The sequence below is a fragment of the Parus major genome, chromosome 3 (assembly GCF_001522545.3).
Source record: "Parus major isolate Abel chromosome 3, Parus_major1.1, whole genome shotgun sequence".
NCBI classification, from domain to species: Eukaryota; Metazoa; Chordata; class Aves; order Passeriformes; family Paridae; genus Parus; species Parus major.
The window spans coordinates 1,813,927-1,831,701 of record NC_031770.1 but is presented as its reverse complement, the minus strand read 5'-3'; the positions used below and the strand labels follow the sequence as shown (position 1 = coordinate 1,831,701).

At 42.4% G+C, this 17,775-nt stretch overlaps 1 protein-coding gene across 4 annotated transcripts in view; it reads right to left on the bottom strand.

Annotated features, from left to right (window-relative positions):
• CCDC85A (coiled-coil domain containing 85A) overlaps window positions 1-17,775 on the bottom strand; it is a 174,018-nt gene that overhangs the window by 136,943 nt on the left and 19,300 nt on the right. For 3 of the 4 annotated variants that reach the window (XM_033513169.1, XM_033513167.1, XM_033513168.1), the window contains exon 4: window positions 16,497-16,553. The gene's annotated coding sequence lies outside the window, so the exon portion shown is untranslated. Of the gene's footprint in view, window positions 1-16,496; window positions 16,554-17,662; window positions 17,768-17,775 lie in introns of those variants that run through there. The other variant, XM_015620593.2, reaches the window with a different exon arrangement.

Genomic DNA, 17,775 nt, shown 5'->3' with positions numbered 1-17,775 from the left:
CCACCGAGCTGCTCCGATCCCCGATAATGTCCATGCATTCCCCAGGGAGGATTTGCAGAAAGACAGGAAGAAACATAAACAGAAAGATGTGTGGTTGGAATCACCACTTGAAAATGACATTTCACAGTGAAATGTCAGGGCAGAGTGTCTCAGAAGGTGATGGGGTCCTTGCACTTGGTTTTTCCATAACTTCTTTGCCTCCCTCCTCCCTGCTGAATGCTCATGGCCAGCTTCAGAGCTCCCTCACCAAAACCGCACCAGAAAAAAGGTAGAGGCAAAACAGGGACCATTTACTCCCCCATATATTTTCCTTCCCTTTCACACTTCTTTCCACAAGAAAATGGCATTAACTGTATTTCTCCTCACTTCCCTTATTCTCAGTGCCAAGAGAGTATTCAGCAGTTCTTGCCCTGGGACTCCTTTGCCATCCCAGAGGGAAAGCTCCCTTTCCATTACTTGCTGCCACTCCCTGGTTCAGCCTCTGCCAGAGAACAGTGTGCAAATGAGATGCTGCACTTCAGCCACAGAGCACCACATTCACTCACAACAGGACGAGCCAGGAGAGAAATGAAGAGAGAACAAGGAGGAAGCATTTGATAAGGCATTAATTAAATGCTGATGTGTTTAATCTCCCCCTCTGCTCTCACTGCGTTTGAAGGCAGTAGAAATCAGACTGGTATTTCCTAGGAATCTCTCTATACAAACAAAAACTTATCTGAGGTAGGCATTCCCTACAAGAAAACTTATCTTAATGATAACAGACCAAAGATCCAACTAATTCACCTGGCAGCAACTAAAACAAGGTGCAAGTATGAGGTAAACTCAGTAGTATTTTCCCAAATGCTCTCCAACAATCTGTGGCTCCTGAACTCCCTCAGACATATGTTTCCATGCATGTAGCATCCCTAACAAATTGGTTTTTCACAAACCTGTCCAATATTCCCCCAAACACATCTAAGTTACAGCATCCATAATGCCTGAGGCAAGGAGCTCTACAGCTTCACTACATGTAGCAATGGAGATTCATTTCTTTTTGTACTTGTGCTCATTAGGGGCTCCTTCAAACTTTACCTTAGCTGAAAATCTATTAACTGAGAGTGCATATGAGAAACAGTAATTCTTCCCAAAGATCATGCAAATTTTACCACGTTATTCCACAATTCCTGCAGGAAATGGGAGAAGTAACAAAGAAACAATAAAACATTGGTGAGGGGAGGAAGCCTTGGCAATGAGGAAAGAAAATAAGGTGACTGTGGTACAACAGGTTATGGTATCAAAAGAGAGAATCTGTAATTCCTCCTTTAAGGACCCAAAGAAGACTTCCAGATAACTTTACACAGCCTCTGAATCTTGGCCAAGTATCTCAGCAAGTAGAGGATGTTTTAAATGACAGCCCCCCATCCCCTGACTGCATGCTTGGAAATGTTTAGATGCCATATTTATTCCATCAGGCTCATGCAATCAGTTACACCCAAAGCTGTGCTCCAGAGATGCCCATTGCAGGCTGCAGCCTTTGAGTAACGAGCACGGAGGTCCACGGGCTCCCAGTTCTGCTTAATCCACCTCCCACTTGGGCCATTCCTCAGCACAGACAGGGAAGAGCACAAAGCTGTCCACCCTTCTGGATGACTCCACAGTCCTGATGGAGCAACAGCTCGGGGCACACGCTGCAGTTTAGCCACCCACACACATAGGTTAATGCACTTTTTGATGATTCATAAACCCAGATCTAACAGCAGAATTGAGGCTTTTGTTCATTATTTTGGAATGAAACATCCACTAACATTTTTTATAGATGACTGTCAAGACAAAATCCTGGACTGCAGAATCCTGCTTATCTGAAATGATTTTCAGCTACGCCCTTCAAGGCAAAGCCATGTCTATTAAAAGAAATACAGAAAATCCCAAAATCATAATCCTGGAACATTCAGCTGTGTACTGTACTCCATGCAGTTCATTATGTTCAGATTTTGCAAGGATCCTCCACACAGAAAATGCTATTCCTGTGCTACATAATCCCTACTCACTACGGACTTGTTAAGGATGGATTTGTACAGTCTTAACTGCTGCAAATTCTTCTGCTTTGGGGTGTCCTTGCTGAGTCTTTAATAACAAAGCTTTGAAGTTTAATTACTCTCTTAGCAGCTGCAACCATTATACTTGAGATATACAAGGCGAGTAATAAGGTCGTAATGTAGGAGTTAACTTTAATCAAAAAGGGAAAACACAAGGAAAGTTTTACTCATCAATGGCTTTGACAAAATTAACTTCAGAGTCACACACATCAAGGCCAATTTTCAAATCAGTGGAATCTGCCCTCTTGCTCCTTCCAGCACATTCTATCCAATGCCTAATTACAAGAGGCAGAGTTGCCAGTCAAGGGGGGCAGGGTGCAAGAAGATTCACAAGTGCCAGGTCACTTTGCTACTAATATAATGGAAAAAACATGTGCAGAGCAGCCACCCAGAAGTGGAGCTGCCCACAGCATCGTGAAGGAAGAGTTACATCAGGAGGGAAGACTGGCACGATTCCTGTGATGTGCAGAGCCAGAGTGAGAGAGTCTGGACACATAAAACTGCTCTGACATTAAGATATATTGCCATGCTCCGTTTTTCAGGCAAAGGGAATGATTAACAACCCGTGTGTCAGCTACCAAGGGAAGCATTTCCAGAATATTTTCTATGATTGATCAGCTTCTTCGACCTCCCCACCGTACTGAGACACCCTCAGAGCAAAAGCGCTCATGTTTGCAAAGGGAACACAAAGGAAGGCACTGGAAGTGCAGATTCAACTAGAAATCTCCTTTTCCATCATTGCTGTTGTTTGCCTCTTGACACAGACACAGTTTTAGGTGGTAATGTACACAGATATAAGAAATATCCCATCTGGATCAATTTTTCTTACTCTGCTTATTATACCATATAAATACCAAATACAAACTTCTTTTTTTTTCTCCTGCCATTTTCCAACCTATTGTGGCAGCCATGTTATTTTTCAATATATATTACCTATTCTATTGGTTCTCATCAATTTATATTACAGATGAGCCCTTACATTTATAACTACACCCCTAAAAAACAATGCTGAAAGAATGTTAAAGTTGCAAAGTCCAGGCTCCGAATGTCACAAAGTGGCAAGATTCAACTTGTACATTTTACACACTTAGGAAAAAAGTTGTTTCTACCTCAATGGTGTCTACAGAACACGAAGGGGAAAGACATCAAGTACATTTACAATCCTTTGATACAAATAGCTGATGTAATATAATGCCTGCTGTCCATAAAAATAAATAAATTCAGCACTTCTGTATTTTTTCTAACAAATTCTCCAAATGTCAGATATTTTAAGAAAACTGGAGTGTTTTTTCTTTCTCAGTGCAGTACCTACAGCTGATAGGGTACTTGTAAATTCTGAGAGACAAAACACAAGGGTAAGATGTGATTTTAGCCAATTTATCCTGACTTTATAAAACTAAAAACTGCCCTCTTTACCATCTAAATACATCATGTCTGGTCTCTAAGCAGAGGAAAACACTGACAGAATTTAGAAACTGCTGTCATCTAAATATTTCTGTAGAAAAATCACAACAGTCATATACTTATTATTTGATAACTTGATTTTTCTACTTCCAACCTCCCTCCACATCAAGATACTACAGAGAGGTTTCCAAACTTGTTGGCTGGGAAGAAGAATTTATTATCTCTCTGAATCATTAATTTCAGGCTCCAATAAATACAAGGTCATTAGTGACGTGCTAGATTATATCCCATCCATGAAGTTGCTAAATCAACAGGAGGAACACGCTCCAAATCATCCTGGCCAGAGACCACCAGGTTTAGAGGCTCTGCTGAGAATCCATCAGCACTGCAAGGGCTCCAAGAGCTGCTTGTGCACTGTGCTGGCTGCGACTGCAGCCACGGAAAGCTCCGGCTGCCTGTGCCAAAGCCCTTTACGCAGATGCACAATTGGAACTTGTAAATGACATGGAGAAACAGCTAAGGCTCATGAAACTCCAAAACATTTCTGCTTCTACCAGTGTGGTCAGCAGGGTTGTAATTTCTGTGAATCCAGCATCTGGGCTTCTTGGAATTTACCAGCCCTGCTGGCAGAGCAGTCATGTGTTTTAGCTTCCATGCGGGTAGGAACGAGGCTCAAGGAACTTACAACTCCCCAGGGCAGCTGGAGGAACCGGCAAATTCAGTTTGACAGATACCTGGTGTTTGTGGGGATCTGCCAAGGCCGTCAGAAAACGGCTCCCAGCTCCTGCCGCTCGCAGCTTTGCGTGGCTGAGCCGACAGAGAGCTCCACTGCAGGGGTTCCGCTCCCCCGGAGCAGGAGAGGCAACGGCTGTGCTGGGAAGCAAAGTCATGTTCTTGGCTCTGTAGCTCTGGGGCAGCAGGAACTTCCTGAGACATCCGACTGCTGTCTTCTACCCGATGCCTGAAGGATGCTGCAAGTGTGGTTCTCACGCAAATGAACCCCTGCAGGTAGTCTGGGGAACATCCTGGACACAGACTGCATCTCACACAAAATAAAAGACACCCGAGGAGCCAGCTACTGCTTCCCATTCCAGCCTCAGAGCAGTTCTGCAAGGCTTGATGAAAGGTGAAGATGTTCCCAAGCACAGAGCAGTTGTTTGCTCCCCTGTTGAGTGTTTTTCTTCTGTTTGAGATACCCCCAGACTACTTGCTGAACTAAAATCAATGAGAAGCACTAAACCACAGTAACGCAGGGGCAACACTGGAGAGCCAGGTGGGGTTAGGGGGGTGGGACAGCTGGGAAAAGCAAGGAAAACAGCACCAACTCCTTGATATGTTGTACTGTGTGACGTGGGACAAAATATCCACATGAAGGAACAGATGTAACAAAATATTCAAGAAAACAACACCTGCTCCTGGATGTGTTGTTCTGTCTGATGTGGGACAAAATATCCACATGAAGGGACAGATGTAACAATACATTAACAAATTACTATTTCACTGTTGTTTCATGTGTAGTAGCTTCAGCTGTCACGTGCTTCAGTCTGATCTTCTATGCTCAGAAGTCTGATAAGGTTTAAAGCCTCAGGCTGTCATTATAAGAATATTACATGTACATCAGTGTAGTGGATTATGAGTTAACATCTATGTGAATTGACATGATACTTTACTCCCTGCCCATAACTGGATTACTGGACTTGGTCATCCCTGGAAGTTTCCATCCAGCTTGCCTCCAAGTGTCCATAAAATCACTAAGCGGTTTCTGCAGAGCATCTGCATCTCCCTGCATCAAAAATCAGCATCGGTTACTACAGCCAGACTCTGAATTCAAACAGATTCAGGACAGACCAAAGAATACCCTGACCAATGGATCTGAGCCAGAATGTCTCATGTTAATAGGAGAGAGTATCCCTTGGAGTGGAACAGTCATGGAGATGAATCAAACATCAGCCCACCAAGGAAAGGCTTTTGCCTCATTCACAGCAACTTAGAGAAGGTCAGGATTTTCTGGAGTGAGGTCTTTGACTGGGCTCCAGCACCATGCTCTGACTTCCTGGCTCCATGTTCAAAGGGACTGCTCTTCACTCCTAATCCCAGAGATAACCTGCAGCACCTGCTGTGTGTATCTTACAGAGAAGCCTCTGCAAACAGAGCAGGTGCCACCAGAAAGGTCCAGACTAGCTACAACTGCTCTGTGTGTGTGTGCAGGTACGTGTCTGTTCATAGGGCTGCCCATATTTCCAGGGCTTCTGCACCCACAGAAACTGATTTTTGTCTTCCAAGCAGCATTGCTTTCATTAAGAGCAGAACATGAATAGGAAGGAGATATGCCTGATAAGCATGGATAAAGAGAAGCCTGACTGATCAGTGTTCCTTAGACTGTCCACTGACGTCCCCAGAGGAAGTCCTACTTCTCATTTGGGTCTTTGAAGACTCTGCACAGGCAACAAACATTGATCAAAACTCTTTGCCTTCAATGTTCTCTATGCTATTCCTTTTATCTACATTGATATCAATACACACAAAGAAACTTTTCAACAAGTGCCTTTCATACCATTCCCCTCTGGATCTCACTCTTTCCCCTCACACATATCCGTTGTCTTCTCAAAACACTGGAGTAAGGCAGCCCCTCCCAGATTCCAGATTCCCTTGTGGGGCACTCTGTGAATCTGAAACAGTCTGGTATTCCCAGAACCTCAACCATAAGACAAATGGCTGTATTTAGGATTCCTAGTCTTGCCAGGCTCAGATTCTTTTCCTGAATTTGTCTTGCACAACTTTAACCAAATGGAAACAGAAACCATATTTTGCACAGAAGATGAAGATAGAGCAGCAGCCTCAGAAAACACCATACCAGGACAGGAAAGTTTAACCCTCACTAAGCAGCCCTGCTGCTGCTAAGATCACAAGGAAAGACACGTCTTTAGGCATTCTCTAATACTGTGCTACCTGTGCTCTCCCTAATATCATAGAGGGACTGGTAATTGCTTTGGCAAGGCAACAGCTGAAGTCTCACACAGGACACAATGTTTGTAGCTAGCAGCTTGCTGCATCACTTATATAACTTATTCTTTTCTCTTCCATGCCATGTTAAAGAGGCAAACTGACTTAAGGGGTGTGGAGGGGACTTATTACCACAGTTTAAACAAGAGGAAAATTACTTTAATTGCATATGTTAGACTATGCTGGCACTCTCCACAAAGACATTATCTCCCTTTATAAGGTGAGTCTGCTCAGACAATTCATAATTTTGGCTCATTTCATCCATGAACACTCCTTTCCTCATGACCTAGAGCAGAAGACTTTGCAAACTAAAAGCAAAGAGGATTAATGTGGCATGCAGGGAAGAGTTCTTTCCTCTGGCTGAGAAGAACGTTGGACAAAGCCACCAATTCAGCTGTTCCAGACTAGGGCAAATTCTGCTGTGTCTCACGTCCCTCTTCTCCGCCGCTGCCCTGACATTTGAACTGTCACCACCGAGTCGTTCAGGAAATATTTGCACGTTTGCTGTTTGCCTTCCAGCCAACATCCTGCGAGCGCTGGCTCCGAACCCCCCCAGGCCGCCACTGGAGGGCAGCACTACATTTCTACATCCTTATCTCCCCGAGGAATTCATTTCATCGCATTCCAACACAATGGATCCACAACTTATCACTTCGGCTCCAAACTCATAAAAGCCTTCTTTGTTTTACAGCAAAGCACGATGATGCCATTTAATTCCCCACTTCGCCGTGCATTTTTCTTAGAGAAGTTTGGAGTATCCCTGCGTGCAGGGCTCAGAAGGAACTCTGCTGAGCTCTCTAATGGAGATCCATTGAGGAAACACCTCTTTATTTTGCCAGGGTGCTGTTTGTTTCCATGGTGCATTCCCAATCTCACAGGCTTATGGTATTTTCTGCTGCCTGTAAGTGCATATGCTTTAACCAGCAACAATAGCAAATCATCTAAATTCACGTTTTTAAAGGTCAGCATTCTTTTAATGTGCACGTTTACTTAAGACCGCAAATCTAAGTTAAGCAATTTCCACCCAAGAATAACTGGATGGTTCAGATTTCCTCGTTTTTTTCTTCTTTTTCATTTTCCTGCTATCAACTCCCCTATCATTTGGATAAATCTCTACCAGTGTTAGACGTGAACATTTGCATTTACACTTGCTTGTTTGCACATTCTCCCCTGATTGCTGCCAGAGGGGAGCACAGCCCCACTCACCACATCCTCAGTGGTATTCCCCGGACAAGGACCCAAGGATGGCAGCTCCACACTTCCCTCACATTTGGCTTCAAGTGCTCATCTGGGGGAGGACAGCCACAGATGCGCAAGGACAGAGCCCAAAACATCCACCAAATAAGCCCCCACAGAGGTTCTGCCATCCCACCTTTTCTGTTGAAATGACTAAACAGGCAACACATCATGTTACCACAGCTCTCATTTACTTGATCTGATAAATCCCCCTAATTCTGGTCTCTTGCTTCTCAGAAAACTCTGCCAGGGGCTGCAAGGATTACTGGGGCTCCAAAGCCAGCTGTTAGTATTATGCCACCACAATCTTGGGAAGCATGGATTGAATTTCCTGCTTCCTTGGTCCATGGTCCCACTTCTGACCCCATGCACATCCACCTCACAAAACTGCATGGCACTTGGTGCAAGGCAAAAGGGATTTTTTTCTGGCACTGCCATATTAAATTGCTATGAGAACACCCTACTAATAAAAACAATATGTTGTACAAGTTCCTTTTCCTATTAGAAGCCCTACAAGTCAAGCCCCATAACTAAATACTTGTACTGGAAATCTTCCAACCATGACTGGAAAAACACGCTGACACGAAAGTTTATTTTATAAGACACCAGAGGGGTCACTTCCAGATTAGACCAGATTGAATTCTCCTCACATTTTGTGAAACTCTTCAGGAGATTTGTTGTGGCATTCCACAGTTCTCCAGGAAAAATAGAAAAGAAAGAAAAAGAAAAAAAAAAAAAGGCCAAACAAACTGTATAGAGGTTGCATGCAGATGCAAGAGTTGAACACTTCTTTTTAGAAAATACCAACCTACAATAACAAATAATTTTGCTATTCACAAGAGAATCATTGAGTATTGCAAAACTTGATAATTACTGATTCATGACAGATTTAGGAAAAACATCAGCTTAAGTAATCAGGTCAGGGCACTGCTTTTGACCACAGTGTTGGCAAAAGAAACAGTTTCTGTCTTCATATCTTTCATCAAAGTTGAACATTTTACAGTATTTAGCTTTTAGCACTTCATTGGTCCAGACCAGTAAACAACTGATAGCTTGAGAAGCAGAAGTTCAATTGTGAGCAAATGTCTCTACTTAGTATTATCTTACAATTCACTTACACCATTCATATACTTTTAAATTCAAGCTAGTAAAATCACTGAGGATCCCTAAGAGCTCTAATTTATTACTGCTGTTAATAAATTCACCAGATGATTAATCCCTTTTGCAGCCTGTCACCAAAGGTATGCTTTGTCACACAGTGCCAACTGGGAATAAAGATTTCATTCAGTTCTCAAGATGGACAAAAAAACACTACCTTTTTGTGAAGGAAATGTGTGTGAACTTCATTTCCTCCTGGAAAATTAGGAGTCTTTCTCTAATAAAGATTACTGCAAATAAATCCATTGCACTTTCTTCCATGACTCCCTGATATTTTTGCCTGACACTGGAAGTCATTCTGAAAAGGCAGCAGTGCAGTGAAAAAAGGCCTCCTGACTCCAAATGAAGTACTGTGATAACATTTTTTTCCCTTCCTAAAATTCACATTAAATACCTCAAATTTCTAACAGTGAGAAACTGTTAATCCACACCAAGATTTCTTTTGCAGTGGGGAGGATCCTGTCCCTCCCTCTCACCTACCATTGCTAAATCTGACTGACACAATGAAGTGTCTAAGTTAGTGTTAGTGTTCTAACACCACACCTTGCCACACTTCAGGCCTTCCTCACAGGTACATTTCCTGCACTGTGGCAGGCTTTTACTAAATAATGACAGCCCTGCTGGAGATGAAAGTCAATTGAATGAAGAATCTGGAGTAATTCTACCCAAAAAATGCCACTGCCATTCTCTGCATGGAAGTGTTTTGTTGTATTATGTGACTGTTAACTTTAAATCATTATTAGCTCTAAAGGAATGTTGTAACATCCCTCAATACTCTGCCTTCAGAGAAACAAAATCATATTTCTCTTTGTGCTTTTAGCTAATGTTGTTTTGAATCCACTGAAGGAAAGCATGGGAAAAACATGGAAAGGCCCTTCTTCATAACTGCAGTGCCACAGTCCTGAGGCCAAAGCCACCTCCTCTATTTTTGTGTCCTTCCTTTTAAAGCAGCAAGGAATTTACAGGACCTGTCCCCAAAAGCCACGTGCACAGCTGCCCACAAGAATGGAACAGGCTCCCAACCCACTGCAGTCAGACCACACAAGTTTTGATGCATCTCCAGTGCAAGGCAGAGAAAGAATCTCACCCTTAGTCCTACAGCAGCAAGTGCCAAAAAAGCTATTTAATAATCACACAATCAAAGAATCTGCTTCAACAGACTTAAGTCATCCATCTTCAGGATGACATATTTCCATGTGTCCACAGCTTCCTCAGAGATACCAGTCAGGAGCTCCAGTAACATGCAGAGATTTGTATATTAAAGGCCTTCCTGAAAGATTTACAGATTCCAGGTACTTAAAAACTGAGACAGGTAATTAATAACTCAGCCACAATTTGCTGACAAAATGTTGAACCAAGGGCTCTCCTTTGATTTAAGCTCAATCAATTCTGCTTTTTCTGCTCTGGTGTTTTTTTTTCAGAGGTGGAATTTCTATGGTAAAAGCTCTATTAAGAGATCTGCATCTGAAAAATGAAGGATGAACATAAGCAGAAATGACCAAGCCCTAAAACTCTGACACATTCTAAGTATTGCCTCTAGAAGTCAAAATTTCTACAACCACAGCTCACTGTTTAAAGTGCTGTCAAACATTACAGTGAGAAAGACGCTTTTTTCCAAGAGGAAGGGAGCTGAAAATCAAAATTTTTTTGTATATTAAATGGGATAAAAAGTAATAAATAGGAAGTCTGGAAATAAGTGCTAGTAAGACACTGAGTAGGTAAATCCACTCCTCTCCTCTGATTGATGAGGCACATGCCTCTTGCTCCTTTAGTTGGGATTTATAAATGCATGGAGAGCCACGAGGACAGAGCAGTGCTCCAGCTGCAGCTTGGTCTGCACAAAGCATCCAGCGCTTTTCTTAAAGCATCTACAGCTCCTTTGCCTGTTGTTCACTGAATTCCTGCTCAGCTAACCTCTGTCACCAGCCCTGAGGAGCCTTCTGCAGGAAATGGGAGTCTGGAGCAGCAAACACTCCCTGGCTGGCAGAGGAAATGGCAAACCACCCATTGCTGAGGACAAATCCTCACGTGGGAAGCTCTTGGAGTGTGCTCCATGCAGCACCTGACAGCCCTGGGAGCCACCAGGCTGCCTTGGGGACACGAGGCAACACCTCAGGCCTTGCTGTGCGGCCCCCAGAGAGGCACATTTTAATATCTTAATCTCCAGAACTGCATTTACGACCTGCAGCTGTGGTGCCAAAGAGGCCCATGGCCCCTGACACACTGAGACTATTGTTGGCCAAAGAGAGCTCTGGGGCTTCTGGAGTGATGTAAGAGAGTGAACTGAACTGCACTGGGCTGCAGGGACGGGGACTGGGGGGTTTTTGTATCCATCGGGTTATTTTGGACCTTTATCACTTCTAAATTATAATAATTCAAGCACAGTAATGGATGAATGAGCAGAAATTAACTTGCCAGGGCTTTGGGCTTCCAGGGAATGAGAACTTGAACTGATTAATTAAAAGAAGAGTCCCTGTGTTACATGTGACTTGAAATGAATATCTAGTAAGTGACGTGTTAGTCTATGACACAAATGACATGTTGGGGTTGTCCTGCAGCCTCTCCACCTCAATGACTTGGAGATGTGGTGTTCCCACTGCCTCACTCCCAGAAGTGAATTTTTCCCTGATGTGGTTAAACTCCTACAGAGCATATTTTGGGAGCATGCAGGGTTATGGGCATTTCTGTGCCAGCTTTTTGTGGTATCATCTTCCAGCCTTTTCCAGAATTTTGATCCCTTTCAACCACAGGTATCTGCAAAGAGGGGTGAGAGGATAACCCCATCAATCTCACAGAGAGGAAAATCCCCACTGGTATTTGGATTCTGCTTTCTGTATGACAGCTTAAAGACAAGCACTAAGCTTAATATTCCAGGGAATTCAAATGCTCTGATATACATCCTGTAGTATTAACATGCAGATATTGAGCAGAAAACTTGTGTCCCTGGAAAATAATTAATAGGTTAACTGGGCAGGCTGTTTGCCAAGTTCACCTCCACACAATATAAACAAAAAATGTTCCTGCTTTTCCCCTATTACTAACTTTTTTCTCAAAAGAGAAAGAAAGGAAAATTCAGAAAGTTCAGAAGATGCTTATTTTTTAATAATTATTGTTTAAAATATCTACTGATCCTGCTGTTCCTGAATTGTAAAAAAGTATAACAGTCCTTAGCAAGAGCTCTGCCTCACAAATCTGCTCTTCTAAGGTTCTCTTTCCCCACAGCATTTCTGAGAGGTCTGTTTGGTTCTGCTGAAAGGTCACAGCACTGTCACACTCAGGTTTAGGCCCACAAGTCTCTGCAGAAAGATCTGGGTTAAGGGTTTCAAATATGAATGTCTGCCTTGAAGGTCTTTAGCACTTTCAGACAATCAGCAATACTCTAAGTCCTCTTAAGAAAGGTTAAATTATTCAAATTAATTCCCAAAATCCAGAGCTGAATACAATGCTGGAAAATTGCAAAAATAGAAACTAGGGCTTGAACAACCTGCTGGAGTTGAGCTGCCAGTCAGAAATCCGTGCTGGTCATAGACAGGTATTTCATTCATACCAACCCACATTTACCCTTCTCAGAACTGACAGAGGAACAAAAATGGATTTCCTACATGGAGGGAGGATAAGGAGGGCACAGAGTTTTTACTCATGCACACCCATGAATGTTGCAGTAGATGAGTTCTGCCTGATTCTCCTTTCAGCTGAGGGGATGCTGAGGTGCCCACAGCAGGCCTGAAGGCAGCCTCACGACAGAACCCAAACTCCTGGGCTTTGAACGGGACCTGAGTGCCCAAGACAATCAACTGACTTTGCAAATCCTACACAGGTAAGTGAATGCAGCCACCCCACTTTCCTGGGCAAGAGTCACATCTTTTCCTCAGTCCATAAAGAGTGTACCAAGAAATAGATTCAATGATTTGCACAAAGCTTCACAGGAAGCCAAACTAGAGATGAAAGCTGTCTCCAACATATTCTGGATGATACTGCATTTGAATTCTGGCATTTTTATGTTGCCTCTTAGCCAGAGCAAGGAACTGCACTGACACAGTTTAAACAGAACAGTACATATTCCAGCTAGGATTTTGAATATCAGAAAGGCTGTCTGCTCCTCAGATGGGTTACATTTCTGGGAAAAAGTTCTCATTTTAACCAATTTGGTTGAAACCTAGTACAGCATCAGACTTCTACTCCTATGTGCAGCAATGCTGGTTTTCCAGAAGCAAAAGGAGAAGAAATGACAACTCCAGTGTTACAAAAACCACACATCTACACTGATGAATGTTTTCTGGGCTGCTGTTTCTCTTATCTGGCTTGAGAAAGAGAAAAAAAGAGAAGTAAAACCACTGATAGAGAATGGAAAAGGGTTGCTGCACAGTATAAAAAGATGGAAGACAGAAATACAAGCTAAAGAGGAGGGATATTTAAATTGCAGATACAATCTCTCAGCAAAAGAAAATTGTCACAGTGCAATTTAAGCTACAGCCCAGATTTGCCGTATCTGAAATTCTTATCACATCAAAGTGTCTTTACCTGTACAGTTAATCCATAACATCAGATATTCTGGGGTTGTGAGTAAACTTGTGTAAGATGGACCTCAAAGTTACAGCCTTGAAAACACTGAAAACCTTTAAAACACCCATTAACCATATTCTCTCATTTTCCAAAGGGGAGCCTAAAATCAACATCACCCAGGAGTATCACCAGGAGAGGTTTGCAGTCCTGGAAATCCTTATTCCCTGAGAGGAAAGAGGAGATGAACCACTCATGGAAAGTGAAATGGGCTCATCCTTCCCCCACATCATCACACTCTCATTTCTTGTGTCATTTTCAGCTGTATCTGAAAACCACGCACCCTTCCAAAACCCTTCAATTCCCAATTTATCAGGGCTGCACAACTGCACCAACAAAAAAGATGGACAACCTCTGGGGATGCCTTTCACTCACTCACTCACTCACTCACTCACTCACTCACTCACTCACTCACTCACTCACTCACTCACTCACTCTCTGCCTCATGTTTCTTTTACTGACAAAGGACTCCAGTGGGAATAGTCACCACCTTATCTGGGCATCCAAATTTTTGCTGGAGTCCACAGAAACACACAAAACACAGGATCACATCCCCATAAATTGCAGCAGACAAGCAAATTGCATGCTTGACAAATTGCATGCAGACCACAGACTTGATCTTTAGCAAAAATCAAAATAAAAAATGGCAACAAAGTTATACTTTAATATCCTCAGAGCATTGTTAGACATTTAAAAATGAAAGCACGGGTTAGCCCAAGTTAGCCAGAGGCCTCAGCACAGCAAAACTCATGCAAGATCTCTCATACAGGAGATAACTTGAAGAAAATAAAGGCTGAAATTCTACTACTAGATTTTTCTAATCCAACTCTCATGCCTTCTCTTTGTCAGTTTTTTCTAATTCTGTGTTTGCATCATCTATCACTTATGAATTCTACTGCAAAGAATAAACAAATAATAACTATAAATATATGTTCAGAATGAATAGGAGGATTAAGCAGAAAGAATTTGTTCTCTATCCATTGCTACTAACATTTTGATACTTATTACCTTTTTGTCATTTCAGCACCTGTGATAAAAAAATTAAATGGTGAGTTTTTACCTCTATGTCAGCTTTCTATGAAAAGTGAAAGTAATTTCCCAACACAGACTTTCTTTCAAATTAAAGTTACAGTACAGTAACACCTCATGGCACATACAACATGCTCAGGATACCTCCCTTGAAGATAAATAAACTTGTAAAATATTACCTCAAATAAAAGTTCAACATTTGTCATGTTTAATCAGCAATAAAAAAAATCAGACATCTAATTCTTCACAATTTATCCTTCACCAACACTATGTCACTTCCAAGTTGAAACATGGAAAAAAATTTGACATTTGCAGGCAGCGTGGCAGAAAGGCAGCCTGCCATGTTATCAAAATAATTTATGTTCTAAAATTCCTGTGAGTCCAACATGAAAAAAACATCTCCACCATTCCAGCTCTGAGTTTAGACAACTCCAGTGTTACTCGATATGACACACTCAGGGACAGAAATCATCTTAAACTGACACCGATGGTCCCTCGAGCTGACAAACACGAGTTGCTAAAATTCTCCATGTGCTTCATTTTCCGTTCCAGGGAGTAATGTTTGAAACAGGAAAAGGGGGTCAGATCTGAGAGTAGAAGAGATTAAACTGCAGTTTTGTTTTCCTCCTTTTTGGGCTAACCTCTAGTATCAATCTCAGCCTGCTCTAAATTATGTCCAGCTGTCTGTTGCCCCCAGGGACAATTCTAGCAGCCAGAATTACTTGGGAGTGCAGTGACATTTTAACCACACACAATCTTCCTTCAGCCTACCTATCCTTGGGTTTTTGAGGACAATGGGGGGTGGCAACACATCCTGCCAGGAAGAAAAAATGTGAACATTGAAGTCGTAAACACATTTGAGTTAAAGAATTTATGAAAACTGTGGGGTTGAAAGAAAGTAAAAACTGAGATGTGACAAAGAGTTCACTAAAGCAGTAGGGAGGGAATAGAGTGCACAGTTTCCAGAAGGAGCCAAAAGTAAGGAAAAAAGGAACATTAGGGACCAGCCTGACAGGGCTTCTTCAATTGTTGCAGGGGTTGGGCTCAGCAGTGCCAAGCTGCTCGTGGCCAGCATGGAAGGAGGGATGGTTTGAGCACTGGGACATCTTCAGGCACCCCAGATATGTAAATAAATTGTCCTTCAGCTCATTCACATACCTCACACTCCCATCAGCATTTCCAAGCGTTTAAGTGCTGCTCTCCCGCACCAGGCAAGTTTCCAGTTGTCTCAGCAGGGAATATCTCAACTACCAAATCATGGACTGAGTCTCCTACCTCCATTTAAAGGACTGACAACCATCCTTGGCAGAACGGGGCATTTCAGCAAATGTGTGACACTTGCTGAAGCCAAGGGAAGGGGGTCCCTGCTCAGCCAGCATTCAGACATCCTCCAAAACAATGTTCCTGCTGTTCTCTGCTTTGCAGAACATCTTTCCAGAGGGAAAAAACCCAACTGCAGTCCTGTAATATAGGCAGTGTTTTCCTATGTGGCAGCTTAAGACTTTTAAAAATTTTTACTTCATCCAGAACACAATTTAAATTCCGTTCTCTTTGCGTGGCATGGATGAAAATGCCACAATTTAAATGACAATTCAAAACTCACTAAGTAGTGTTGCCAAGTAGATAAAAGCAATTATGATGCTGTTTTGCATTAATCAGATTATTAAAAATACCTTCATTTCTTTCTACAAGCAAGATAGAGTAAAGTTTAAAATAGATGAGGGACCACATCACAAATAGGAATCCAATTTACACCAACAGAAGTGAACAACTCAGAGCCAATCTAACACTGTGAAGCTGTATTCCTAAATAATGAAATGTAGGCTTTAAAGGAATCATTTTGGAGCAGGAGAATGTGTGTCAAAAGATAGCCTGTTAAATATGAAATAAATATGCACACAAAAGTACATGCAAAATGTCCTATAATGTAATGAACTTAGATTTTCTTTATTACACCATGTTGTTTCTTCTGTTCTTTATTTACCAGTGAGGTGTGTAGATTGTAAGTACATTTTCAGGAGTCCCACTTACCTGTAAGCACAGAAACTGCAATGAGGGAGAGAAAATCCTGCCTTCTCTCACAAGCACCTAAAAAAATAAAAGACAGGCAACATATGGTTGCAGCTACAAGTATTCCAAAACTACCAGCTTGGCTGATTCTAGAACAGATAAGAAGTGATTTGATTCAGAGACAAAATTAATGAGCACTATACGGCCATCCAAAAAAGAACTCATGCTTTATGTAAGATCAACTATAATTTAATGTTAAGAATGTTAAGGGATTGTATAGGAAAGCCATTCTCTAGGCCAGCAGTGTCAGAGGTCAGCAGCCTAGCAGGACATTTTTTCAGCTTTCCAGTTTTCCAGGCCCTTCAAGATCTAAATTAAGGAGGCAAAAACTTATTTTAAAACTAAAGACCTCCTGTTGAACTACAGGAACAGAATAGAGTTGCTCTAGGGTGTCACAGGCTCCCCAGAAGCAAAACTGGAGAATTAAATGAAGATCTACTGAACACATTTCTGGGCACCTTCTCCTGACCTAAACACTCCAAAGCTTCTCAATCCCTGCAATGCCTCCTCATCCTTCCTTCTATCCATGAACCTTCCCCCTGGGTGTGGAAATAACAGCATTTGATAGCCTGAAAAGGTTTTTAGAAGTGATGATTGCTGAACTGAGGCTGTGCTGAGGAACAGGCATTGCCCTGTGGAGGGCTCCTTGTGGCTTCCATCTACCAAAGTTCTAATGGCCACAACACATCAGTCCTGCTATTTTAAATTTCTAGGGGAGGTTTAGATTAGATATTACTGAAAAAAATGTCCAGGAAAGGGTTGCAAAGCACTGAAAGGGGCTGCCCAAAGCAGTGGTAGAGTCACCACCCATAGAAATGTTCAAAATTGCGTGAATGTGGGATGTGAGGGCAAGAATATTGGAAGTAAGTTCTGTTTGCAACCAAGCGAAGGGAAAGAGATCTAAAGGCCTTTTTGTAAATTCATTTTCTTTTAAATATGCTCGTGTTCAGTGTTTTCCTTGCATAATGCATGTCATAGAAGGAGAGGAAATTACACAAGCTTGGACTGGGGAAAAACCCAGTTTTCCAGTCTCATTTCCACATCTGGTTATAGTTATAATTGAGAACACGGTAGCGATGGACCCGATAATCTTAAAGGTCTTTTTTCCCCAACCTCAACTGTCTTACCCAACTTAATCTGCCTCACGACAGACCCCAAAACGACGGCCGAGTTGCGCTCCCTCGAAGATCCCGACGAGGACACGGCCAGCCGGGGCACCCGAGCGGCGTGAGGGAGCGGC